General features: G+C 38.3%; 1 pseudogene; it reads right to left on the bottom strand.

Moving 5' to 3' along the window:
* Positions 1–3995: 3995 nt before the first annotated feature.
* LOC122440896 overlaps positions 3996–24848 on the bottom strand; it is a 115136-nt pseudogene continuing 94283 nt past the window's right edge.

Here is a 24848-nt window from a genome sequence, read left to right as displayed (position 1 = left end):
TCAGACAGAAAAGAATGTGCCTGCAATGCAGGAGACCTGGGTTCAATCCCTGGGTCAGGAAGATCCCCTGGAGAAGGGAATGGCAATCTAAGCCAATATTCTTGCCTGGAAAATTCCATGGACAGAGGAGCCTGGCAGGCTATAGTCCATGGGGTCGCAAAGAGCTGGACACAACTGAATAAGACTTTCTTTAAATAACGTAAACCTAAGGAAAATAACTTGAAAATTTTGGATAAATAGTTTGGCATTTCTTTCTCTGAGTACTTTTTCTTTTTAAAATATTTATGCTTAATAATAAGTTGTCACATCTTTGAAAGTTTCTGGTTTTTAAAGAAATGTAATAGTCCTGATAAACACTTTCATGTGCTTGTCCTGTTGTAAAATACAAGGTGGAATTTATGTGATAACTAATTAGATTATAATTATGTATAACACTAATCGGCCAAAAACACAACCAGAATGTGTTTCTGTACTTTCCTGTTATGAAAGTACCAAAATATATTCAACAACATTACTGATCTATTTAATTTGGTACACTATCCAATTACAGTGAAATGCATATGAATATAATTATATAACTTATGACTGCCTAATGAGGTGCCCTGTCCTGAAGACATTCTCACAGGTAGGTCAAGGTATTTATTTATCTTTCACATATGCCCTGTAACATTTAAAGGTAACTCAGGTCATGGCATAAATTCTATATGGACAGCTACAATTACATATTGAATTGATCTAAGTCAATGATAAATTGCTTCCTATTAAATTTTTAATAGGAAAAGAAGTCCTCTTTAATATGGAAACCAAAATGCAACCCCTGTAAAGGCTATATTTATGAATTACCTTGTTAATTGCTATATTTCTAGTATTAGCAGCAATAGACATTTTATTGTAACAATAGCGATATATTACACAAAGATATGTATTAATCCATAAATGAGTAAAGATGAATGAATTCATAGTCAAAAGTGTGCTTAGCTTTTCTCTGGCTTTAATTAGTTAACTTACATTAAGTGAAGAAACAATGTATCTCATAACATCTTTCTAACAACAGTTTTGAAATTCACTTAGACACATCATTTCTTCTTATAAATGAGTGCTACTGGTCATGATTTATAAAGAGGAAACATTAAGAAAGCCTCAGACAGTTAAGCAATCTTCTTGGTCATATGACTAGTAACTGTGAAATTTCTATACTTAGTTAACATAAAGTGAAATGAAATTTGTCTTTCTTTGACCTAGGAGAAACTGTATTCTGTTTTGGATGCTGCCCTTAATAATACAGTGTTACTTAGAATCATTCCTTATTAGGTTAATATAGCAGCAGAAATTTTGACTCAATAAATCAGCTCTAAGATTTTTAATAATCCTTAACTTTTTATCACTCCCAAACAGCAGATTTTGTAGAGGTCAAAAACATTGACTAAAATAGCACCTGCTTGATGCCAGCTCTCAAGAGGAAGCTTAAATAACAAACTTCACACTCTACTGTAACATCCAATCTTTATCAAGTCTCTCTACTGAAGCAAAGCTGTCTGCAGAGAGGTGTGAGGCTGAGTACAAGAAAAACAGAAAGTGCCAAGAAGGCTATGCGTTTCTTCACTGAAGACTCAATTGTTCTAGTTGGTTTTTGCCTAGGACAACTGGTGGAAGGTAGAACAGAGACAGAGGACTGGGTCAGCAAGGAACATATTAGGGCTAATATCTACAACCCTCCTTTCAATCTTCTTTTTATAATTCTGCCACATTTCTATATTGAATGGGTAGCTTGAAAGGAAAAAGACAAGTGAGGTTAGTTCCTGCAATGACATGACCTGAGTCATGTTTTATGAATGTAAAACAGAGTAAAGAGCATGGGCTTTGGAGAAAGCTCTTAGTTGAAACTCCAAATCTGTCATTTAGTATCTATTAGAGACTGGGTAAGAACGCTGAATTTCCTAACTCCAACTTTTTCATCATAGAATGATGGCAATCTATAGAGTTGAAGATTATGTGATAAAAATCTTAATATACAACCTGGATGATTGTTAGCACTTGAAAACTATGTTTAGACCATCAAGAAGGCTGAGCATCAAAGAATTGATGTTTTTGAACTGTGGTGTTGGAGAAGACTCTCTAGAGACCCTTGGACAGCAAGGAGATCCAACCAGTCAATCCTAAAGGGAATCAGTCCTGAATATTCATTGGAAGGATTGATGCTGAAGCTGTAATACTTTGGTCACCTGATGTGAAGAGTCGATTCATTGGAAAAGGCCCTGATGCTGGGAAAGATTGAAGGCAAGAGGAGAAGGGGAAGACAGAGGATGAGATGTTTGGATGGTACCACCGACCAATGGACATGAATTTCGGCAAGCTCTGGGAGATGGTGAAGGACAGAGATGCTTGGCGTGCTGCAGTCCATGGGGTCACAAAGAATTGGACATGACCGACTGACTGAACAACAGAGGACATTAAAAGTAGCTAATTTACTTTCAGCACTTACTCTGTTTAAATATTTTCACATCCTGCTTAATTTTAAAGATGGAAGTAATTTTAGTCAATTTCCTTTCTTTGTTCTCCTATATTAATCCAAAATTACAATTCTCATTTGCCTTTTACAATTTTATGAAAGAACTGCATTCCTAAAATTCTCTTGAAAATTGGCATTGTGCTACTTTGATGAGTAAGTTTCTGTTTTCATTTAAATGCACTTTGAAATAGATGCTCTGAGAAATTAGATGCAAAATGTTTTATCTGTTATCTGGCAATGGCTGTGTTTTACTATCTTTGGTGCTAAAAACATCTCTTTCTATGGTGATAAAAATATATTTAGCATTTAATTGTCTCAAATCACCTGCAGTTAAGTCTCTTTATGAGAGTTTGCAAAACAGGAAAAAGTAATGCTGTACAAGTTTTTAATAAACTAAATCAGGACAGGAGTAGTTACTAACCAACAGATGATTTCCAAATATGCATCTTTTAAAAGAGGAATCATTACTAAAGGGCTGGTGTTAAAACTAAAGATTTCTTAGGAATCTATTTTATTTTTATTTTACTTTATTTTTAAACTGTAATAAAACAATTTTACTTGTGTAATTTTTATCTGTATACCCATAATGAGTTACTACCTTAGTTTTGCTAAGAATAACTTTTAACAAAGGTGCTACTACTTTTTTCTTCCAATTCTATCAAGATGTGATTGATATAGAGAACTGTATAAATTTAATGTATGCAGCATAATGATTTGACTTACATACATCATGAAATGATTAGCACAATAAGTTTGGTGAACATATATTATCACTTATAGACACAAAATTGTAAGAAAATAGAAAAAAGTTTTTTTTTTTCTTGTGATGAGAACTCTCAGGATTTACTCTTTTAACAATTTTCAAAAATAACTTAAAGCAGTGTTAATTATATTTATCATGTTGTACATTACAACCCTGGTATTATCTTATAAATGGAAGTTTGTATATTTTTGTTGTCTTCACCTAATTCCCCCTTTCCTTAATCCTCATTTCTGGTAACTTCAAAGCTAATCTGTTTTTCCATGAGTGTTTTGTTTGTTTCTTTTCTTTTTTTTGATTTAGTAGGATTTTCTATTAACATATATTTAATAAAAAATAATATCTACTCTGGCTCTCTTCTCCATTGCAAGGGGAAGAGTGGTGAGGAGGGGCTGGCACTGCCCACCCCTAGGCATCTGGACAAGCCCTGCCTCCAGGGCTCCCCTCTACCCCCCACTTTCCAACAGGCTCTGACCTCCAGAGAGATGGATCAAAGTTACAAGTGCTTTAGGCCCTCCCTTGAGCTCCCCCAGCCCCTCCAACTTGTGCAGAATACAGGGGCCACCTGGGGAAAAAACCCTTGCCTTTTCTTATTCTTGGGATCCTTCATTCAAGTCAGAAAGAGGATCTGGGGGCAGAGAGTGGCATCTCTACTGGCTGGGTGAAGGGAGGGAAGGGACAGTGATGGGGGACAGGGCCGAGAAGAGGGATGGCGATGAGGTGGCCTCACTCCAGCCAGTCACTGTGGAACAAGTCCTCCACAGCCGGGTCAGGCAGCAGGGCACAGGGGTCGCTCAGCACGCTGAGCCCCTCCAGGCCCAGTGGCTCCATGCATAGCTCCTCCTCCAGCCCCAGTCCCAGCCCAGCTGCTGGCACCTCGAAGCTCAGCACTCATTCCAGGGACGCTGCAATCTCCTTGGAGTTCCTGGGGAGGCGTCTCCTGTGAGGATGATGTTAGGCCCTGAGCCATAGTGGGAACAGTGGATTATGTTCTGGTGGTTGAGGGCATGAGGGTCCTGGGGGCCACTCACTGGCCTCTCACCCCCTAAGGATCCAGGCCCTTCGGAAAAGCCAGAGGGATCCTGCACCAGCTGGTCGATGGGTTCCCCACGCTGAACTGCTCCAGGTTCCCCAGGCCGAAGTCACTCATCGACCGGTGGTAAGACGGTTGCCCATGCTCACTGGGGCTGGGTGGATACAGTGTCCCACACTGCAGCTGCCTGCCCAGGGGCTGGCACCCTGAGGGCCACACTGACAGGCCTGAGAGGGCAGCCCTGGCCGCTGCAGAGGCTTTGGGGTGAGTGGCTGGGTGGGCAGAACCAAACTGGGGGAGGGGGCTGTAATGGATATGGAGGCAGCCGCTGGTTGGTGGGCAGCTTACTGGTATCCAGGGGGACGCCCTGAGTGATGGAAGACAAGGTGGGTGACATTGTTGGTGAAAACTGTTTGGGCAGTTGCTGTTGGGACCTTCTGGCATTGGCTGGGCCTGCAAACTATGGGGACTGAGTGGCACATGGTCGTGGCGGAGGAAGGCCCCGGGGGCAGAAGCTGAGTAAGGCGGGGGTGGCGGTGGGAGGCTGGTGGGGAGGGCGGAACGAGAGATGAAGCAGAGAGGAGGTGGAGCGGGCCCGGGAACTGAGTGAGGGGTGACCCAGGGAGGTGGCAGGCAGTTCATGGTGGGCCAAGGAGGAGGAGGGCAGTCGTGAGGGGTGACTGTGGGAGCCCTGGAGCTGGGGCTGAGGACCGCTCAGGGAAGCCTGGAGGTTGGGATTGTTTAGGGAGGACTGCAAGGATGGGTGGCTGAGAGGTGAATGAAGTCCTGGCACATCATAGCCCGGGCCCAGGCCCAGGCCCAGGCCCCCACTGATGCCCAGATGGGTCATGGTGTGGGTCACGCTGGAGGGACTGTTGCCCCGCCTCAGGTGGAGACAGGCTGTCTCCTCTGCATCCAGGCAGTGGGCAGTGGTGGGGGAAAGCGCAGGGTGGTAAGGTGAGGTAGGGAGCCTCCCGTGTTCATGGCAGGTAGGAGGACAGGCACAGTAGCAGGCTTGTCAGGAGACAGGAAGATGCTAATTCCAGGGACTTCACAGGATCGAGGTTGGGAGGAGGATGAGGACAGCTTCTTAGCATCCCATGGTTTCAGCAAGTGCTTACTATCAAGCAAGTTCTCCTCAATAGAAGGGACTTTGGAGTCCATCTTGCCATCAAGAAAACGTCCACCGTGGATGGGCAGGACCCTGGTGGGTACAGGGCCTGGATAAGTGTCCCGAGGGATGGGGTTCATCATGCTTGTGTGAAGGACAGAGTCAGAGCTTGTTCTGTTAAGTGCAGATGGAAGTCGAAACAACTGCCCCTTCTCTGCAGGGAAATTGGCCCAGGGCATTGTCCTCCACTAGCTGGACTCCGGGTGAGGAGATAAAAAGGCAGGACCACAGGGAGAGCTGCCAATGTGGCGGAGGTAGCGGTGAAGTGGGGACACCATTCTTCGGGGATCTCGCTGCACCTGTTCCACCAGCCCGTGGTTCCCAGTGCTCTGAGATGAATCCAGAGGGGAGTGGAGGAACTCTATAGCTCGGCCAGGCCACGGCCAATCTAGTGCACGCTGGGCAGAGAGCCACCATAATGGGAGCTCCTTGTGTATGCCAGCCGCAGTTTTTGGGCCTGTAGCTGAGTGAAGCCGATGTTCATTATCACCTCCTCGAAGGCCGCTGTCTCCTCAGCCTCACACTGCTTCTGCAGCGTGATCTTCTCACTAAACTTAAGCGGATTGGAAGGTGAAGCCATGGTCGAACTGGCCCATTCGCTCCAGACGTCCACTTTCTCCCCCATCCCTCCTCGCCACCCTCCCAATACAAGCCTCCACCTCCGCCATGGGCCCCAGCCCGGCTCTTCCAGCCATGACCGCCGCCACCTCTGAATTTTTTCTTTCTTTCTTCTGAAGTGTAATTTACCTACAACACTAAGTTATTTCCTGGTTATCGCATATTAATCTGATATTTCTAATTATACAAAATGATCACCATGATAAGTCTAGTTATAATTTCTCAACATACAAAGAAATTGTATTTACTATATTCCCCATATTGTACATTTCATACCTATGACTATTAACTGAAATTTCATACTTCTTAATCTGCCTATTTCTCTCCCCACCACTCCTCCTCTCTGGCAACCACCTATTTGTTCTCTGTATCTATGACTCTTGTTTCTGTTTAGTTATGTTTGTTCATTTATTTTGTGCTTTAGATGCCACATACAAGTAAAATCATGCACTATGTGGCTTTGTCTGACATTTCACTTAGCATAATATTCTGTCAGTCCATCCATATTGTTGCAAATGGCAAGATTTCATTCTTTTTTAGGGCTGAGTGGTATGCTACTATGTATGTATATATATAGTATTTTATATACATATATCTTCTTTATACATTCATCTGCATTTGGGGTGCTTCCATATTTTGATTATTATAAATAATGTTGCTATGAACACTGAGGTATGCATGTTTTGAATTAGTTTTTTTTTTTTTAATTCAGATACATACACAGAAGTGGAATTGGTGAATCACATGATAGTTTATCTTCTTTGTTTTATTGAGTAAACTAAGCAGAGACATTACTTTGCCAACAAAGGTCCGTCTGGTCAAGGTTACGGTTTTTCCAGTGGTCATGTATGGATGTGAGAGTTGGACTGTGAAGAAAGCTGAGTGCTGAAGAATTGATGCTTTTGAACTGTGGTGTTGGAAAAGACTCTTGAGAGTCCCTTGGACTGCAAGGAGATCCACCCAGTCCATCCTAAATGAGATCAGTCCTGAATTTTCATTGGAATGACTGATGCTGAAGCTGAAACGCCAATACTTTGGCCACCTCATGTGAAGAGTTGACTCATTGGAAAAGACCCTGATGCGGGAAGGGCAGGGGGCAGGAGGAGAAGGGGACAACAGAGGATGAGATGACTGGATAGCATCACTGACTCGATGGACATGAGTTTGAGTAAACTCAGGGAGTTGGTGATGGACAGGGAGGCCTGGCGTGCTGCAGTTCATGGGGTCACAAAGAGTTGGACACGACTGAGTGACTGAACTGATATGGTCTGCTGTAGTGATTGCACCAATTTATATTACCATCCATAGCATACAAGTGTTCCTTTTTTTGTCATATCCTCTCCAACATTTGTTATTTTTGGTTTTTGATGATAGTCATTCTGAGAACGAGGAGAAGATAATTCATTTTGCTTTTGATTTGCATTTCTCTGATGATTACTGATATCAAACATCTTTCCATGTGCCTGTTGGTCACCTCTATGTCTTCTTTGGGAACATGTCTATTCTTATATTCTGTCATTTTTTAACTGGGTCATGTGTTTGCATGTTTGACTTGTATGAGCTGCTTAAATATGACACATTAACTCCTTATTGGTCATGTCATTTACAATTAATTTTTATTCAGTAGACTGCCTTTTCATTTTGTTGATGGTTTATTTTGCTATGCAAAAGCTTTTAAGTTAAATTAGGTCACATTTGTTTATTTTCACTTTTGTTTCTTATGCCATAGGAGACAGATTCAAACAAAGAAGGCTATGATTTATGTCCAAGGGTTTTCTGCCTATGTTCTCTGCTGGGAGTTTTATGGTGTCTGGTCTTAATTTAGAACTTTAACTCTTGTCAGTTTATTTTTGTGTATAGTATGAGAAAATGTTCTAATGTCATTCTTTTACATGTAGCTTTCCAGTTTTCTGAGCAAAGTTTTTGAAAAAAAAAAAAAAAAAAGTCCTTTCTTCATTGTGGATTCTTGCCTTTTTTATTGTAGATTAATTAACCATAAGTACATAGGTTTATTTCTGGTCTCTGCATTCTGTTCCACTGATAAATGTCTGATTTTGTACCAGTACCACACTCTTTTTATTACTATAGCTTTGTAGTACAGTCTGAAGTCAGGAAGCCTGATTCTTCCACTGATGTTCTTTCTCAAGAATTTTTTGGTCTGTGGGATATTTTTTGTTTCCACATAAGTTTTAAAATTATTTGTTTTAGTTCTCTGAAAAATATCATTGGTATTTTGATTAGGACTGCACTGAATCTCTAGATTACCTTGCGTAGTATTCTCATTTTAACAATATTAGTTATTCTAATCATGAGCACAGTATATTGTTTCATATGTATGTGTTATCTTCAAGTACTTTCATCATTGTCTTATAATTTTCCAAGTACAAATTGTTTATCTCTTTAATTAAACTTATTCCAAGGAATTTTAATTCTTTTGATATAATTATATATGTTATTTTTTCTTAATTTCTCTTTCTGATATTTTGCTGTTAATATATATTCAACAAATATATGACAGATTTCTATATATTAATTTTGCATCCTGTAATTTTACTGAAGTCATTGATGAGTTCTTATAGATTTGTAGGGGTTAAGAGGAATTTTTATAGTATCATATCACCTGCAAAGTGATACTTATATTTCTCACTTATATTTCTCCTTTCCATTTTGGATTATTTCTTTTTCTTGTCTGACCACTGTGACTCAATTCAGTGAGAGTTGGACTGTGAAGAAAGCTGAGCGCCAAAGAATTGGTGCTTTTGAACTGTGGTGTTGGAGAAGACTCTTGAGAGTACCTTGGACTGCAAGGAGATCCAACCAGTCCATTCTAAAGGAGATCAGTCCTGGGTGTTCATTGGAAGGACTGATGTTGAAGCTGAAACTCCAATACTTTGGCCACCTGATGTAAAGAGCTGACTCATTGGAAAAGCCCCTGATGCTGGGAAAGATTGAAGGCAGGAAGAGAAGGGGACGACAGAGGGTGAGATGATTGGATGGCATCACCGACTCAATGGACATGAGTTTGAGTGGACTCCAGGAGTTGGTGGTGGACAGGGAGGCCTGGTGTGCTGAGGTTCATGGGATTGCAAAGAGTTGGACACGACTGAGAGACTGAACTGAACTGAACGGAACTGACTTGGTTCTGTCAGAGCATTTTAATTTTCTTCATATAGATTTTTTTGTCTTCACTGAGTTGATTCAAAGGCATTTCCTTTCACATCATTGTCTTAAACAGGGCATACTTTTCAATAAACTGACTGTGCATGTGTGCTCCGCCTATCAGTCGTATCCAACTTTTTGCAACTTTTAATTTTATGTAACCATGGGGATCATATGGGGCTTATCATTGGATACAACATGGTGAATTTTACTGCCACACTTTTAAGACTGAAAAATACTTGTTTTCTGGTAATAATCCCACCTGGTCATAATGTATTGATTTTTTTTTTTTTCTTGATCTTTGAAATGATAAGAGTGCCTTGACCTTTCTTCTTAGTGCATGTATTTTTGTTTACCTGTATGCATTCTATAATTTAGCTCATTGATTCTTGTCCTTTTATCTACTTTTTTTTACTTGACATTTTCAGCCAATACTATTATTGCCAATATTTCTTCTAGTCCTATAAATTTACTTTAAAATTGCTTATTTTATTACCTTTTGGTTATAGTGGTTGCTATGCTACAAAACCTTTTTTATTTCTTTTTTTCTTAATGTACTTTTTCCTGGAGACACTGACTGGTTGGCCTACTAATTTGAAAATGAATTTGTTTCCAAAGGAAGACAGCCCTCCTAAAAAAGAGAGCTTTCCATGAGGTGGTCACTATCCCTCATTCTGCTGTACACACCATAGTTGGGGGTCCCAGAGTAATCCTGATGTTGCCCCACTATTCCTAGTCAGCACTAGGCTGGAGGATGTTATTTTCTGCATTAGAAAGAAAGCACTGTGGCACCAATCCACAAAATTCAATGATCAGAAGACAGTTCAGTTCAGTTCAGTCTCTCAGCCATGTCAGACTCTTTGTGACCCCATGGACTGCAACACACCAGGCCTCCATATCCATCACCAATTCCTGGATTCTACTCAAACACATGTCCACTGAGTTGGTAATGCCATCCAACCCTCTCATCCTCTGTCTCCCCTTTCTCCTCTTGCCTTCAATCTTTCCCAACATCAGGGTTTTTTCCAATGAGTCAGTTTTCACGTCAGGTGGCCAAAGTATTAGAGTTTCAGCTTCAACATCAGTCCTTCCAATGAATATTCAGAACCGATTTCCCCTAGGATGGTCTGGTTGGATCTCCTTATTGTCCAAGGGACTCTCAAGAGTCTTCTCCAACGTCACAGTTCAAAAGCATCAGTTCTTTGGTGCTCAGCTTTCTTTGCAGTCCAACTCTCACATCCATACATGACTACTAGAAAAACTATAACCTTGACTAGATGAACCTTCGGTGGCAAAGAAATATCTCTGCTTTTTAATATGCTGTCTAGGTTGGTCATAGCTTTTCTTCCAAGGAGTAAGTGTCTTTTAATTTCATGACTGCAGTCACCATGTGCAGTGATTTTGAAGCCCAGAAAAATGTCACTGTCATTGTTTCTGCTGTTTCTGCAACTTTTTGCCATGAAGTGATGGGACCAGATGCCATGATCTTAGTTTCCTGAATGTTGAGCTATAAGCCAACTTTTTCACTTTCATCAAGAGGCTCTTTAGTTCTTCTTCGTTTTCTGCCATGGGATTCTCTAGGCAACAGTACTGGAATGGGTTGCCATTGCCTTCTCCCTCAAACATAGCAGTAGTGCTTAAATTCAAGTGCTAGGAGTTTCATCACGTTGCCAAAATCAGTTTTCATATCTCAATTTGGATTAGTATAATGATTAAAAAATTACTAGTAGAAAAAGTACATTGAGATTTCTGATTCCTCAAAATATGGTAAGCTAGCATGAATCTTTTTTTTTTTTCCCCTCACACAGCCTCCATTATTGACATGATACAGAAGGCCTAAGGAGGCTGATGGGTTTGTTAAACTCATAAAAATGAGAAACACAAAGGTGACGAATACAAGGTGGTTGGGTAACAGTGTTTGCTAAAACAGCATCCAGGAGTGGAACAGGGCAAAGGATATACGTATGTGTGGTTGGGAAAAGGTTTTTAAGTATGCCCTTGTCTTCCTATCCAGAGATCAAATTGCCAGCATCAGTGGGATCATCAGAAAAGCAAGAGAGTTCCAGAAAAACATCTACTTCTGCTTTATTGACTATGCCAAACCCTTTGACTGTGTGGATCACAACAAATGTGGAAAATTCTTAAAGAGATGGGAATACCAGACCACCTGACCTGCCTCCTGAGAAATCTGTATTCAGGTCAAGAACCAACAGTTAGACTTTGACATGGAACAAAAGACGGTTCCAAATTGGGAAAGGAGTACGTCAAGGCTGAATACTGTCACCCTGCTTATTTAAATTATATGCAGAGTACATCATGAGAAAAGCTGAGCTGGATGAAGCACAAGCTGGAATCAAGATTGCTGGGAAAAATATCAATAACCTCAGATATGCCAATGTGACTTAGTTTAGTATTTTACGAGGTCTAATAAGATAACAAGATCAGAACTATACAATTTCACTGTATCTAGCCACACTCTGTAAGAACCATAAATAAGCTCACTTGGTCTCCAGATAGCCTTCAGATAGCCCCTAATGGCTATCTTTCCTAAAAATCTAAGGAAAAAGTACTAAGTAAGTTCATATTGCTACTATCGCATCTACTAACATTCTCTGATGGAAGTACTTTTTCTCCCCAAATACAAGTATCCAGTTTGCAGGACTTCCATGGCAGACCAGTGGTTAAGACTCTGAGCTTCCACTGTAGGAAATATAGGTCAGATCCCTGATCAGGAACCAATATTCTATATGTCATGTGGTGTGGCAAAAAAAAAAAAAAGTATCCAGTTTTCTTGGTGACTCGTGGGCTTTTAGGATATCATTCCTGACACACTTTATCTGTTTTCATAGTTGTCTGCCCTCCCTAGAATGTTGCACATCTGTTGCTTTCTAGACCCTATTTGACTAGGGAGTGTCTGCTTCCTTCCCCACACTATCAGTGAGGAAGCATTAAAACTTATTTAATCTATAGTTTAAAAATCAGTTATAAATCATTTATAATTTATAAATATATATAAATTACATAAATATAATTTATAAATATCAGTGTATATGTCCCCTCATTTAATTTCTATTTCTACTGCTACAGTTCATTTACAATTAGTCTAACACACAGCTTATTGGAATCTGTGTTTTCTTACGAGATACAATTGATATTGGGGTGTTTGCTAACAAATATCAGCTGGGCCACATTCTGGATGACTCGAGTTCTGTTCTCTCACCTAAAATTGAAATATCCTGTCCAGGGGTTCTCCCCACATACTGGGGATAAGGTGTGGGATGGTGTCCCCTTCAATTCAGAGCAGATCTCTTAAGATAAAGCTCTGTCCAAGAAAAGCAACCCAGTCATTCAAGTTGGCCTCTTTCCCTCTTCCACCAGTAACAATTTCCAGGTCAAAAAGAAACACAAAAAACAACAGTATGTTAATATGAATTCACAGGTGAGTTTGGGGACTTCACCAAGTCATGATGTACCTGCCCTTGCTAGTTCCAGGTTTATGTCCTCATTCTTCCCTCCTTGAGTGGTCATCATTCTTGTTTGCTGTAATATCTGGGGATATTTAAATGATACTGGTGGTCTTCTCCCACCTTCCCTCGCTATTTCTGCCCTCACCCCCACCAAGACTCTTATTTAATTGGTCTGCAACATGACCTGAGCATTACAATTTTAAAAAGCCCACCGACCAGATGATTCTAATATGTGTTCAGGGTGTCTAGTACTTCACTAAGTTTTTCTTCCAATCTGCATCTAAACCCAGTTGTGAGACCAGATGTAGGTTCTTTCTCAGAGATCAGAGCCAACTACATAAATAGTGGCATACTGTGCAAAATTAAAATATGGAACCCCTTTTTAAAAACTGTTAAGAATTTCAAGACTGTGGAAACAGAGTATGGAATCAAGCATGGTTTCCTTCTAGTCATGGGGCCCTGGCCACAGGTATGACATTGATTGAGCCAGTCCTGCCTGAAATCTAGTGGTCATAGTTAAGAGGTTTCCCTCCTGTGGGTTGTAGTTTTTTCTCCATACCTATCTGCTTCCCTACGCAGGCTCTTTTGTCTATCCATCTATTGCTATGATTGCATTATTCTGCCCCCAGACCCTACCTGATTTGCTTGGTAAAGGTGGTATTAAGAGCAACTTGAATTGTGGAGTGTCTTCTATCTCTTTCCTTGGATACCCGCTTTCTTAAGTATTATTGTCTTCTTTTTCTTATTTGGTTATTACTAGGAAATTTTAGGGATATTTTTAACAGTATAGCTTTTCCACATTTTTACCCAGAAGATACTTTTGCAATTTTGATTTTATTTTAATGTAACCTGTTACATTTAAGCAATGAAATCATACTTTTTGATATGAAAATTAACCAGGACAAAGAGAATGAGAAAATGATCCTAAAGCTGTTCTTGTATAAGCCACGGTTATTTTTAAAACAAGTCTCCCATTGTGTGCTAAAGAAATATGAAGTATAAGGTCACTACTAGATACTTAACATGTATACAAAATTCTGTATGACTTTCAGGACTAATTTTCCTCTTGCCACACTTGCCCATTTCAATTATAGCTTCCTCCCCTTAGCTGCACCTTCCAATAACTTAAGTAGGGGACAACATAGGATTCACGTCTGGAAAGAGATACAAGAATCATAGAAACATAGTCCATAATAATCATCACATCCCTCAAGATGAAAGCAGTTTTGAGTCTGGTGTCAGGGTCGGAACTGAATTTCAGGACCTAGCATTTTCTTTCCCTCAGAAAGATGGAGCTGTCAGCACCTCTGACAGGTCCCTGAATCTAATTCTCAGCTGACCTTGCGGCATGCGGTGGATTTACAATGCTCAGTGAGTGGGGAAGGAGCCAACACCACTGTGATATAGTGCTCTGTCAATTAACGTGGGAGAAGCCTGCTCATTCTGGATCTCAGGAAGACTTTAATCTTCTAGACTGGAGCTGAAGTTTATATGACATGCAGATGTAAAAATCTCTGGGAATTCAGCTGCCAGAGGCTCAGCAAGAACACACTGAAAAGGAAAATAAAGGCCCGCTCATGTGAAATGTATAATAGTGAGCCTAACAGGTTAATGTGATTCTGGTAGATGTAGGGCAATCCCCTTGCTAATATGATTGCTGAAATAGTTCTTTCCTCTCTTTTTAAGCCTGTTCTTTCAGTTCTTCAAAGTCAAGCTCAAGTGCAATGCTTAAGTAAAGTTTTTCCTAATGGAATCTAACACTATTTTTTCTTTTTCTGAACTTTTCTTCCTATTGTTGGTTTTGCTGGTGTTGATTCACACACACACACACATGTGTATTCTATCCTGTCAAATCACTCATTTTTGTATGTTAAAAAATAAATATAAAAGGTATATGAATGGTTGAATATATGTGAAGTTTATATGATGCGAAGAGCTGACTCATTGGAAAAGACCACAATGCTGGGAAAGACTGAAGGCAGGAGGAGAAGAGGATGACAGAGGATTAGATGGTTGGATGGCATCACGAACTTGACATGAGCTTGAGCAAGCTCCAGGAGATGATAAAAAGACCGAACAACAACAAATATATGCACTTTGTCACACCAACTAGAATGTTTAATCCCATGGGCAAAATCAATGTACAAGCCCTGTAGAGTCATTTTGTTCCTAATTATGCTGAATGCAATGCTGTGACCCTATCATTCAACATTCAGTAAAAGTTGGTGGTGTTGGATATATGAAAAGTAGAACAGCTTGTCAGTTCTGAACAAAGAATTATTTTAAATATATATACTCCTTGTGAATTTGGAATAAACTTAGTGAAGCTAACTTTTCTTAATCAGATTTAACCTCTACTTTTTACCTGTTTAACTATACAAAATGGTAAAAAGTAGGGCTTCCCTAGTAGCTCAGTTGGTAAAGAATCTGCCTGCAACGCCGGAGACACAGGTTCGATCCCTGGGGTGGGAAAATCCCCTGAAGATGGAAATGGCAACCCACTCCAGTATTCTTGCCTGGAGAATCCCATGGACAGAGGAGCCTGATGGGCTACAGTTCACGGGATTGGAAAGAGTCAGACGGCTGTGCTACTTTCACAAAAAGTAGAAGGAAAGGAATAAAGAAAAATCACAAACACAGTAAAGCATGACATTGTGAGAGGTGAGTGAAAACATCTCCTTCATTTCCCATACCAATAATTTGAGCCAAATCTCAGAGGTTAATTTTCTTTTCTACTTATGTGGTAGACATGTTTTAAATGTCCACCCAAACACAGTTCCATAGGAAAATTTTTTCTTATAAGAAACAAGGCAGATCTTGGGGTAAATGAAGTAACAAACCAGACAATAAAAATACCTTTACCAAATACCATAGATCCACTTTGTGGTAAAAGTGTGTTTCCCAGGGTATAAAGAGATAATGCATTCTTTTTCCTACTTTTAGCACAATGGCAAATTTAGACACTTGAATTCTAGTTTTTATAAGAGAAAATACACCAAATATTTTCTAAATTTGAATTTTTTTTAAATATCATGCTTAATAAAGAAGAAATAACATATGCTGTTACCAGGAATTCATTAGGAAATGGAGTGATTGGATAGTTTTAACAAATACAAGAAAGGTATCTTTAAAAAATATGTCTTTTAAGAGATTTCTGTATCTTAATTTTGAGTCCTGCAACTTCACTGAATTCACTGATGCACTCTAGTAGTTTTCTGATAGCATCTTTAAGGTTTTCTATATATATTATCAAGTTATTTGCAAACAGTAACAGTTTCACTCCTTCCTTTCCAATTTATATATCTTTTATTCTGTTCTCTTCTCTAATGATTATGACTAGGGCTTCTCAAATTATGTTGAATAAAACTTTTGTCTTACTCCTGAACTTAGAGGAAATGCTTTCAGCTTTTCACCACTGAGTATGATATTAGCTGTGAGTTGGTCACATTTGGGCTTTATTATGTTGAGGTTTAGTCCCACAATGTCTACATTCTGGAGAATTTTTATTAGAAATAGATGTTGAATTTTATCAAAAGCTTTTGCTGCATCTATGGAGATGCTCATAGTTTTATTTTTAAATTAGTTAACATGATATGTCACATTGATTGCTTTGAGAATATTTAAAAATCCTTACACTGTTGGACTAAATTATACTTGATCATATTTTATGATCCTTTTAATGTATTGCTGGATTTGGTTTGCTAGTATTGCTAGTATTTGGTGGAGAAAAACACATTGTTGGTGGGGATGTAAATTGTTGCAGCCACTGTAGAAAACAGTATGAAGTTTTCTCAAAAAAACGACAAACAGAACTACCATATGAGCCAACAACTCCACTTTGGGATATATATCCAAAAGAACAAAAGCACTAACTGGAAAAGACACATGCATCCCAATGTTCATGCAGCTTTATTTACAATTTCTAAGACATGGAGACAACCTAAGCAGCCATCAACAAACGAACAGGTAAGGAAGATGTGATGTATAATGGAATACTGCTCAGCCATAAAAATGAGGCATTCCTGCCATTTGTAGCAACATGGATGGACTAGGAGAGCATTCTCCTAAGTGAAATAGGTCAAACGGAAAAAGACAAATACTGTATGTTACCACTCATATGTGGAAGCTAAAAAATACAACAAACTAATGAATATAATAAAAAAAGCAGCAGACTTAAAGACATAAAGACACACTAGTGGTTACCAGTGGGGAGGAGGAGGGGCACTATAGGGGTGCGGAAGTAGGAGATTCAAACTACTGGGTATAAGATAGGCTCAAGTATGTATTTTACAACATGGGGAATACAGCTAATAATGTGTAATATCTATAAATTGAAAATAACCATTAAAGTTGTATAAAACTTAAAAAAATAAAATTAAACTCCTGCAGGAAAATAGTCTTTTCATAAGAAAATTAACAAACTATTTGAAAAGGAAAAAAGCAAAGAAAGTAAGAAAAATATAATGTGAAGTAATCCGTGTTCATATAATTCACAAATACAAGTTGTAGATATCAAAGTATTTTACATACACATACAACCAGGAGAAAGAAGAAAGTAAGAAATTCACGTTGAGTATTTCCAATGAAAAAGGAAAGTTATAATAATTTAGATTGAATTTTCATAATCATTTCCTTACACCAAAGTATGAAATGCTTATAAGTGAAACAACTTCTTAATAGTGATCAAGTTAACTCTGGACATTAGAAAAACTCATGAAAACAGTATTAAATCTATTTAAATACTTTATAGGATATTATAAATTAATACAGCAGGACATGCTAAGATTAAACATTTACAGTCTAGAATTATCTTCTTAAAAATATAACTTTTAAAAATGTCAACTAAGATATCATTATTATGCAGATTTAAAGTCATTTACCAAAAATTACATTTTTATTAGCATTTTATGCACTTTGGATACTAAACAGTTATGGTGTGTATTCCTGACATTTTATGTAGAATTCATAGTATAAACCCTAAGCTAAAAAGTCTTTACAGACACTCAAAATGTGTGTTATACACACCATTTTGGAAATCAACAAGTAATTTTATTTTTTAAAAAATGACTTCAATAACTCATTCCAAAGAGATTGCTTCATTCTAATAATAGTGAATTTTAGAAAATATGTGCTGCATTTGTTCTGAATTAAAATGTTCTTCTGGTATTTACTTATTCTTTCTTACTGTTTTCCCTAAGGATACGTATACAATAATGTGTTCACTTATACTGGTTTACCAGAAGGAGGGAAAAAAAGGGTAAAAATTTACAATATATTTTACGACCAAAACCTCCAAGATTCCTTCAAATACTGCTGCAAGGAGGCATAACCATTTTTCTTTTTGTGGTAAAATGGAAGCATGTGCTGTTTTCCTTCACACAGAGCAAAATATCCATGGTCTTTTTTTCTTTCTTTAAAATATTTCTACTGATTTCCAAAAAATTTTCCACCACTTATCATGAACACATGAAGTGGTTCTATGGTTGTGCTAAGGTTAACTCCTTATTTCATTCTGTGTTTGCTGAGATTAGTGTTGATTATTTAATTTAGAATGTTACTTTAAAAATATGTACAGCAAAGGCTTCCACCACCATGGTGGGCATATAAATAAACATAGTAAAAACTGGAAGTAACCCACGTGTCCACTGATGGATGAATAAACAGATGTGGTGTGTGTATAAATAAATAAATAAATAAATAATGGAATATTAAGTCATAAAGAAGAAGGCGATCAGGACACATGCTATACCACAGACGAACCTTGCAGATATTTATTTATATAAAATAAATCAATTACAATAAAATTTTCTATGAAGGACATAAAGTAGTCATATTCAGAAACAAAAAATAGAATGGTAGTTGCCAGGGGCCAGAGGGAGGGGGATAGGGAGTACTGTTTGGTGTGTAGTTTCACGTTTAAAAGATGAAAAGATTCTGTGGATGGAAGGTGGTGAAGTAGCATAACTGTTAATGTAGGCAATGCCACTGGAATGCACACTTACCAATGGTTAAGGTAAAAAGTTTTATGTGATGTGTATTTTACAACAATTTTTTAAAAAAATGTTAAGTGCTCTGAAAATAAATGAGTATGCTGACCTCATGAGTTGTATAGTTGGATTTAAGATCGATATTTGGAGTCAGAGTTGTGTTTGAAATTTTTACCACAGAATGACTGTATGTTCTTGGCCTTGATGGTCTTCAATAGCAAGGGAATACATATATATTTATTGTCATGCTGTCCTGATACACAAATGAGAAAACATCCAGCAATTTCTCTCACAGGGTAATCTCTTACAAGGCAAATTGTAATATGAACTATTAGGTGATGAAGAGACTGTATTTGCTTTATGCAGACTACTCTTTCTTCGATTCAAACTGGATCATATACTTCCAGCCAAAATGAACAACTGTAGCTGGACCACGGATGCTGTATTTAAGAAGTGTGTACTCCTAACAACAGACAATAAACACAGGAATTAAGTAAGAAATCTGTGCTAAAGAACTGATGGCAAAAAAAGGAAGCCACAAAATTCTTGAGCTAAAACTAGACAAAATCAATGCCAGATTTGCTCAAGGAAACTTGGATTTTATGCCTACACACACACACACACACACACACACACACACACACACACTTTGTTATTAAAACGTTATTTACAAATAATATATCAAATAAGAGGTTTATACACAAACTACACAAAGAACACATACAACTCAATATCCAACAACAACAACAAAAAAAACATAAAAATGGGGAGAGGATCTGAATAGAAACTCTTTCAAAGAAGACATAGAGATGGCTAACAAAAACATGAAAAGATGTTCAGCATCATTGCAGGCAGATTCTTTACCATCCGTGCCAGCAGGGAAGCCCAATAATACAGGTGTAGTAGCCTATCCTTTCTTTAGGGGATCTTCCTGACCCAGGAATCGAACTGGGGTCTCCTGCATTGCAGGCGGATTTTTACTAGCTTACCAGGGAAGCCTGATTAAAGTCAGTCAGTCATGTCCACCTCTTTGTGACCCCATGGACTGCAGCCTGCCAGGTTCCTCTGTCCATGGGATTCTCCAGGCAAGAATACTGGAGTGGGTAGCCTTTCCCTTCTCCAGGGGATCTTCTCAAACCAGTGATCGAACCCAGGTCTCTCGCATTGCAGGTGGATTCTTTACCACCTGAGCCACCAGGAAAGCCCAAGAATACTGAAATGGGTAGCCTGTCCCTTTCTTCAGAGGATCTTCCCGACCCAGGAATTGAACTGGGGCCTCCTGCATTACAGGCAGATTCTTTACTAGCTGAGCTATCAGGGAAGCCCCAGTATTATCAGAGAAGTGCAAATCAAACTTACAATGAGGTATCACCTCACACCAGTCAGAATGGTTATTACAAAAAGTCTACAAACAGCAAGTGTTAGAGGATGTGGAGAAAAGGGAACTTTCATGCACTATTGGTAGTAATGTAAATAGATGCAGCCTCTGTGGAAAAAGTATGGAGATGCTTCAAAAAATTACAAATATAACTATTATTATATCCAACACTTCCACTCCTTAGCATTTATCCAAAGAAAACAAAAGTACTCATTAGAAAAGATACATACATCTCTATGTTCACTGCAACATTATCTACAATAGCCAAGACATGGAAGCAACATAAGTGCTCATCAAGAGATGAATAGATAAAGAAGATGTTACATACATATACAATGGAATATTACTCAGCCATAAGAAGGAATAAATCTTGCCATTTGTGACATGAATGAACTATAGGGTACTATGCTAAAGGAAATAAGTCTGACAGAAAAAGACAAATGTATGATTTCACTGTATGATTTCACTTATATACGAAATATAAAAACTAAAAGAACAGAAACAGAGTTAAAGACACAGAAGACAATTGGTTGGCAGAGAGGGAAGGAAAGAAATAGGTGGGACAGATGAAGAGGTACAGACTTCCAGTTTCAAAATAAATGTCCCAAGTATGAAATATACAGGGGCAAATATAGTCAATAATTGTAACATCTTTGTATGCAACTAGACTTATCCTGGTGATCATTTTGAACTGGATGGAAATATTGTATCACTATGATGTGTAACAAGAACTAATGTGCTGTATGGGGCCATTTTATTTCAAAAAGAAAGAAATGCAAAGAAAAATAGATGATATTTGTTGTCACTAGAAGGAAGGAAAATTGGATGAAAGCAATGGAAAGGTACAAACTTCCAGACATAAGAAAAATAAGTACTAGGGATGTATACATATAATACAATAAATACAATCAATACTGCTTCATATTATATATGAAAATTATTGAGTGAATCCTAAAATTTTTCATTACAAAATAAATAACTTTTTGTATTTCTTCAGTTTTGTATCTATATGAGATGTTGGTTATTTAACAAATTTCTTATGGTAAAAATTTCATGGTGTATATAAATCAAAAAATTATGCTGTACACCTAACGTTTATACAGTGCCATACATCAATTGTAGCTCAACAAAACTGGAAAAAATACAATAAAAATTAAAAAAATTGAAACCTTTATAATTTAAAAATTTTAAAAGAGAGAAAAATAAAGCCATTATTATCATAAGTCATGAATGCTTTACATTGGAAAAAACATAATTCATGGCATCTTAGAAATACGATCAGGCATACTAGATTATCAGATGAACAATATCAAGCAAAGCTGAAATTCTGCACAACTTGCCCCTTACAAAAATTTGCCAATTCTGATAGGACATACTAATTTATGCTAATTTAATTGTGATCCATGCAAAATACAGAAGAGTTAGGTGAACCACCATATTTTGTTTCATTTTGTTGGTAAAAGAGCTCTCCCAAGTCAACAGAAATACTATATTTCTCTTCTCTAGTTTATAGATCATTTTGTTTTTAAAATCAAGATTCTGTGTATTTTAATTACACATAGCATAATTATGATTTAATAAAAAGAAAAAGGATCATTTAAATAAGTAGCAGATGATATTAACTGCTGTCAGGCACCCAGTTAAGTGATGCCGAAGCTGAAGCTCAAATACTTTGGCCACCTGAGGCTGGGAAAGATTGAAGGCAGGAGGAGAAGGGGAAAACAGAGGACGAGATGGTTGGATGGCATCACCAACTCAGTGGAAATAATGTTGAGCAAGCTCTGGAAGATGGTGAAGGACAGGAAAGCCTGGATTGCTGCAGTCCAGTTCAATTCATTCACTCAGTCTTGTCCAACTCTTTGTGACCCCACGGACAGCAGCATGCCAGCCTGCAGTCTGTCCATGACCAACTCCCAGAGCTTGCTCAAACTCATGTCCATCGAGTTGGTGATGCCATCCAACCATCTCATCCTCTGTCATCCCCTTCTCCTCCTGCCCTCAATCTTTCCCAGCATCAGGGTCTTTTCCAATGAGTCAGCTCTTCCCCTCAGGTGGCCAACGTAGAGTTTCAGCTTCAGCATCAGTCCTTCCAGTGGATATTCAGGACTGATCTCCTTTAGGATTGGCTGGTTCGATCTCCTTGCAGTCCAAGGGGCTCTCAAGAGTCTTCTCCAACACCACAGTTCAAAAGCACCAGTTCTTCAGTGCTTAGCTTTTTTTATAGTCCATCTCTCACATCCATACATGACTACTGGAAAAACCACAGCATTGACTAGACAGACCTTTGTTGGCAAAGTAATGTCTCTGCTTTTTAATATTCTGTCTCAGTTGGTCATAGCTTTTCCTCCAAGAAGCAAGCGTCTTTTAATTTCATGGCTGCAGTCACTATCTGCAGTGATTTTGGAGCCCCCAAAATTCAGTCTCTCACTGTTTCCATTGTTTCCCCGCCTATTGCCATGAAGTGATAGGACCGGATGCCATGATCTTAGTTTTCTGAATAGTCCATGGGGTTGCAAAGAGTTGGACATGACTGAGTGACTGCAAAACGACTACTCAGCTAATCAAACAATGACAAGTATATTCAGTTAAACCTACAGGGAATTACAAATGTAAGTTTTTACAGACTGTTAAAGTACATTCTTTTTTCTCCTTATGAGGCTAGGAGACAAAGATTATATCCCCTCTTTAGAAGACTAAAGACACTTAGATTTCAAAGATTCACACATATGATATGATGAAATTGTTGCATTTATTTTTATGTTCCTTTTAATCAATAGCTTATCTATTAATATGTTCTATTAATGACATGAAATTGTGTACTTTGAACTATCTGCACACTCTCACTGATGTTTCTTTTCATCAAATTCCCTCTTAGCCAAACTCGCATCTTTCTGAGTGTCTCTGAGTGACATATACAAGGACAGAACAATACTGTTCTTAACTAGACCAGCAGGAACACAATGCTTCTATAATGCTTTCTAGACAGACTTCACCCATCTAGAAAGAATGAAAACAAATTAAAAAATCTAGAGGATAATATGTTTGCTTTTTTTTTTTCTCTAGCAGAGTAGGGACTGGGATGATACAGTGAGGCATCTGCCTTGGCTGTAAAATTTAAGGGTATGCCAAAAAGCTTAGCAATCAAGATAAATAATGCTTAAAGTGATAGTTTAAAAAACTAAAACTGATGCAAAAATCCATGGGAAACAAAATATCAATATTTCCAATAAAGATCAGTAACAGTGCCTCCGTAGAGCCATATTAGACCCTGAACCAAAGGAAAAATTAATAACATCAATCTTGTTTTGAATTAATTTTGATATTTTTGTCCATTTAAATTTTGCATCCAGAGGCAGGTGTGTCCCTTACCTCATCCTCATCCCACCAGTGTTTTTGCTAGTTAGCTCAAAATTCATCAGATGGTAAAGAAGTTGAAAAGCCCCTTTGTGAGCAGTCGACTTTCAACAGGGTAAGAGAACCTTGGGCAGTTCGCCAACAAAGCACAAGTAGTTGATATTGATACTATCAGTCTAAGAAAGGACATTCCTTCTTTCTGTTTTTCCTCCACTTCCCACCTCCCTTCCTTCTCTTTGTATTCCCTTTACATTTTCTTCCTCAAGACATAAATAAACAAATCTGATCTTGCTCTTTATAATCAGAGATAAATCAAGGCATGACCTCTGCTCTTAGACCTAGGCTCTTAGTCTTTTGTTATTAGGTTATTTTTTAATTGGATAATTGGCCCAAAGACAGTGAAATCCCAAGTAGCATAAAAAGTTTATTATTTATCATGGACCTCACTTTTTTCCCCTTTAGCTAATAAGTAGCAAAAGAATCTATGTATATTAGTTGAAATGTTACCATTTACTGCACTATGCAGCATTTCAAATGGCTTAGTTAATGTATAGGATATTACATGGCCAGCTTTATGATAAATGAATGAAAAGACAAGGACTTATGGCAATTTCTATTTTAGAGAGTACTATGAAGTAATGACCCACAGGTTGGCCCTAACAGCCTTAACATTCCTCTTAATTTGCTCAGCTTTAGACAGTCTTTTTTGCTAACTAGAGTTCCTAACCTCTCTTTTCTCAGAACATTTACTTTAGAAAACTTGTAATTATAATTTTTTTCTAACCCTCTGAGATATAAATCTTTTCTCGGCCTCTTGCCATATTACAACTCAGAAGTATTTTTCTCAAGGACTTGGAAGCTCTCTTTGAAATGTAATCATAAAGTAAAAAAGTACCTGCTATGGACTGATTGTGTCCTCCCAAAATTTGTATGTTGAAACCCTAAACTTCCCTCCATGGGCCTGTATTAAAGATAAGCCCCTTAAGGATGTTATTAAGGTTAAACAGAATCATAATCACGAAGCTTTGATACAATATAACTGGTGTCCTTATGAAAGAGAAAAAAAAAAAAAAAAAAACACCAGAGATCTCCAATCTGTCTCTCTCCCCACTTTATGAGGACACAGCATTCACAGTCATCATCTGCAAGCAAAAATGAGAACCCTCTCTAGAATCCACCTCTGCTGACACCTTGATCTTGGATTTCCTAGCATCCAGAACTGTGAGAAAATAAATTTCTGTTGTTTAAGCAGCCCAGCCTCTGGTATTTTTTTAAGGCAGTCTGAGGAGACTGAGACAGCACCCTCCCCATGAAAGATTGGAGCCTATCGTAGAAGGTTCAAACACACATGTCCAAATTCTATTGGCCAGCATCCTTCCTAACTTCTTCCACTCTTTTTCCACTAACTCATG

Source organism: Cervus canadensis, chromosome 4 (assembly GCF_019320065.1).
Source record: "Cervus canadensis isolate Bull #8, Minnesota chromosome 4, ASM1932006v1, whole genome shotgun sequence".
In the NCBI taxonomy this organism is placed as follows: Eukaryota; Metazoa; Chordata; class Mammalia; order Artiodactyla; family Cervidae; genus Cervus; species Cervus canadensis.
Note: the sequence above shows the minus strand (reverse complement) of the source record. Positions and strands in the feature narration are given on the sequence as shown.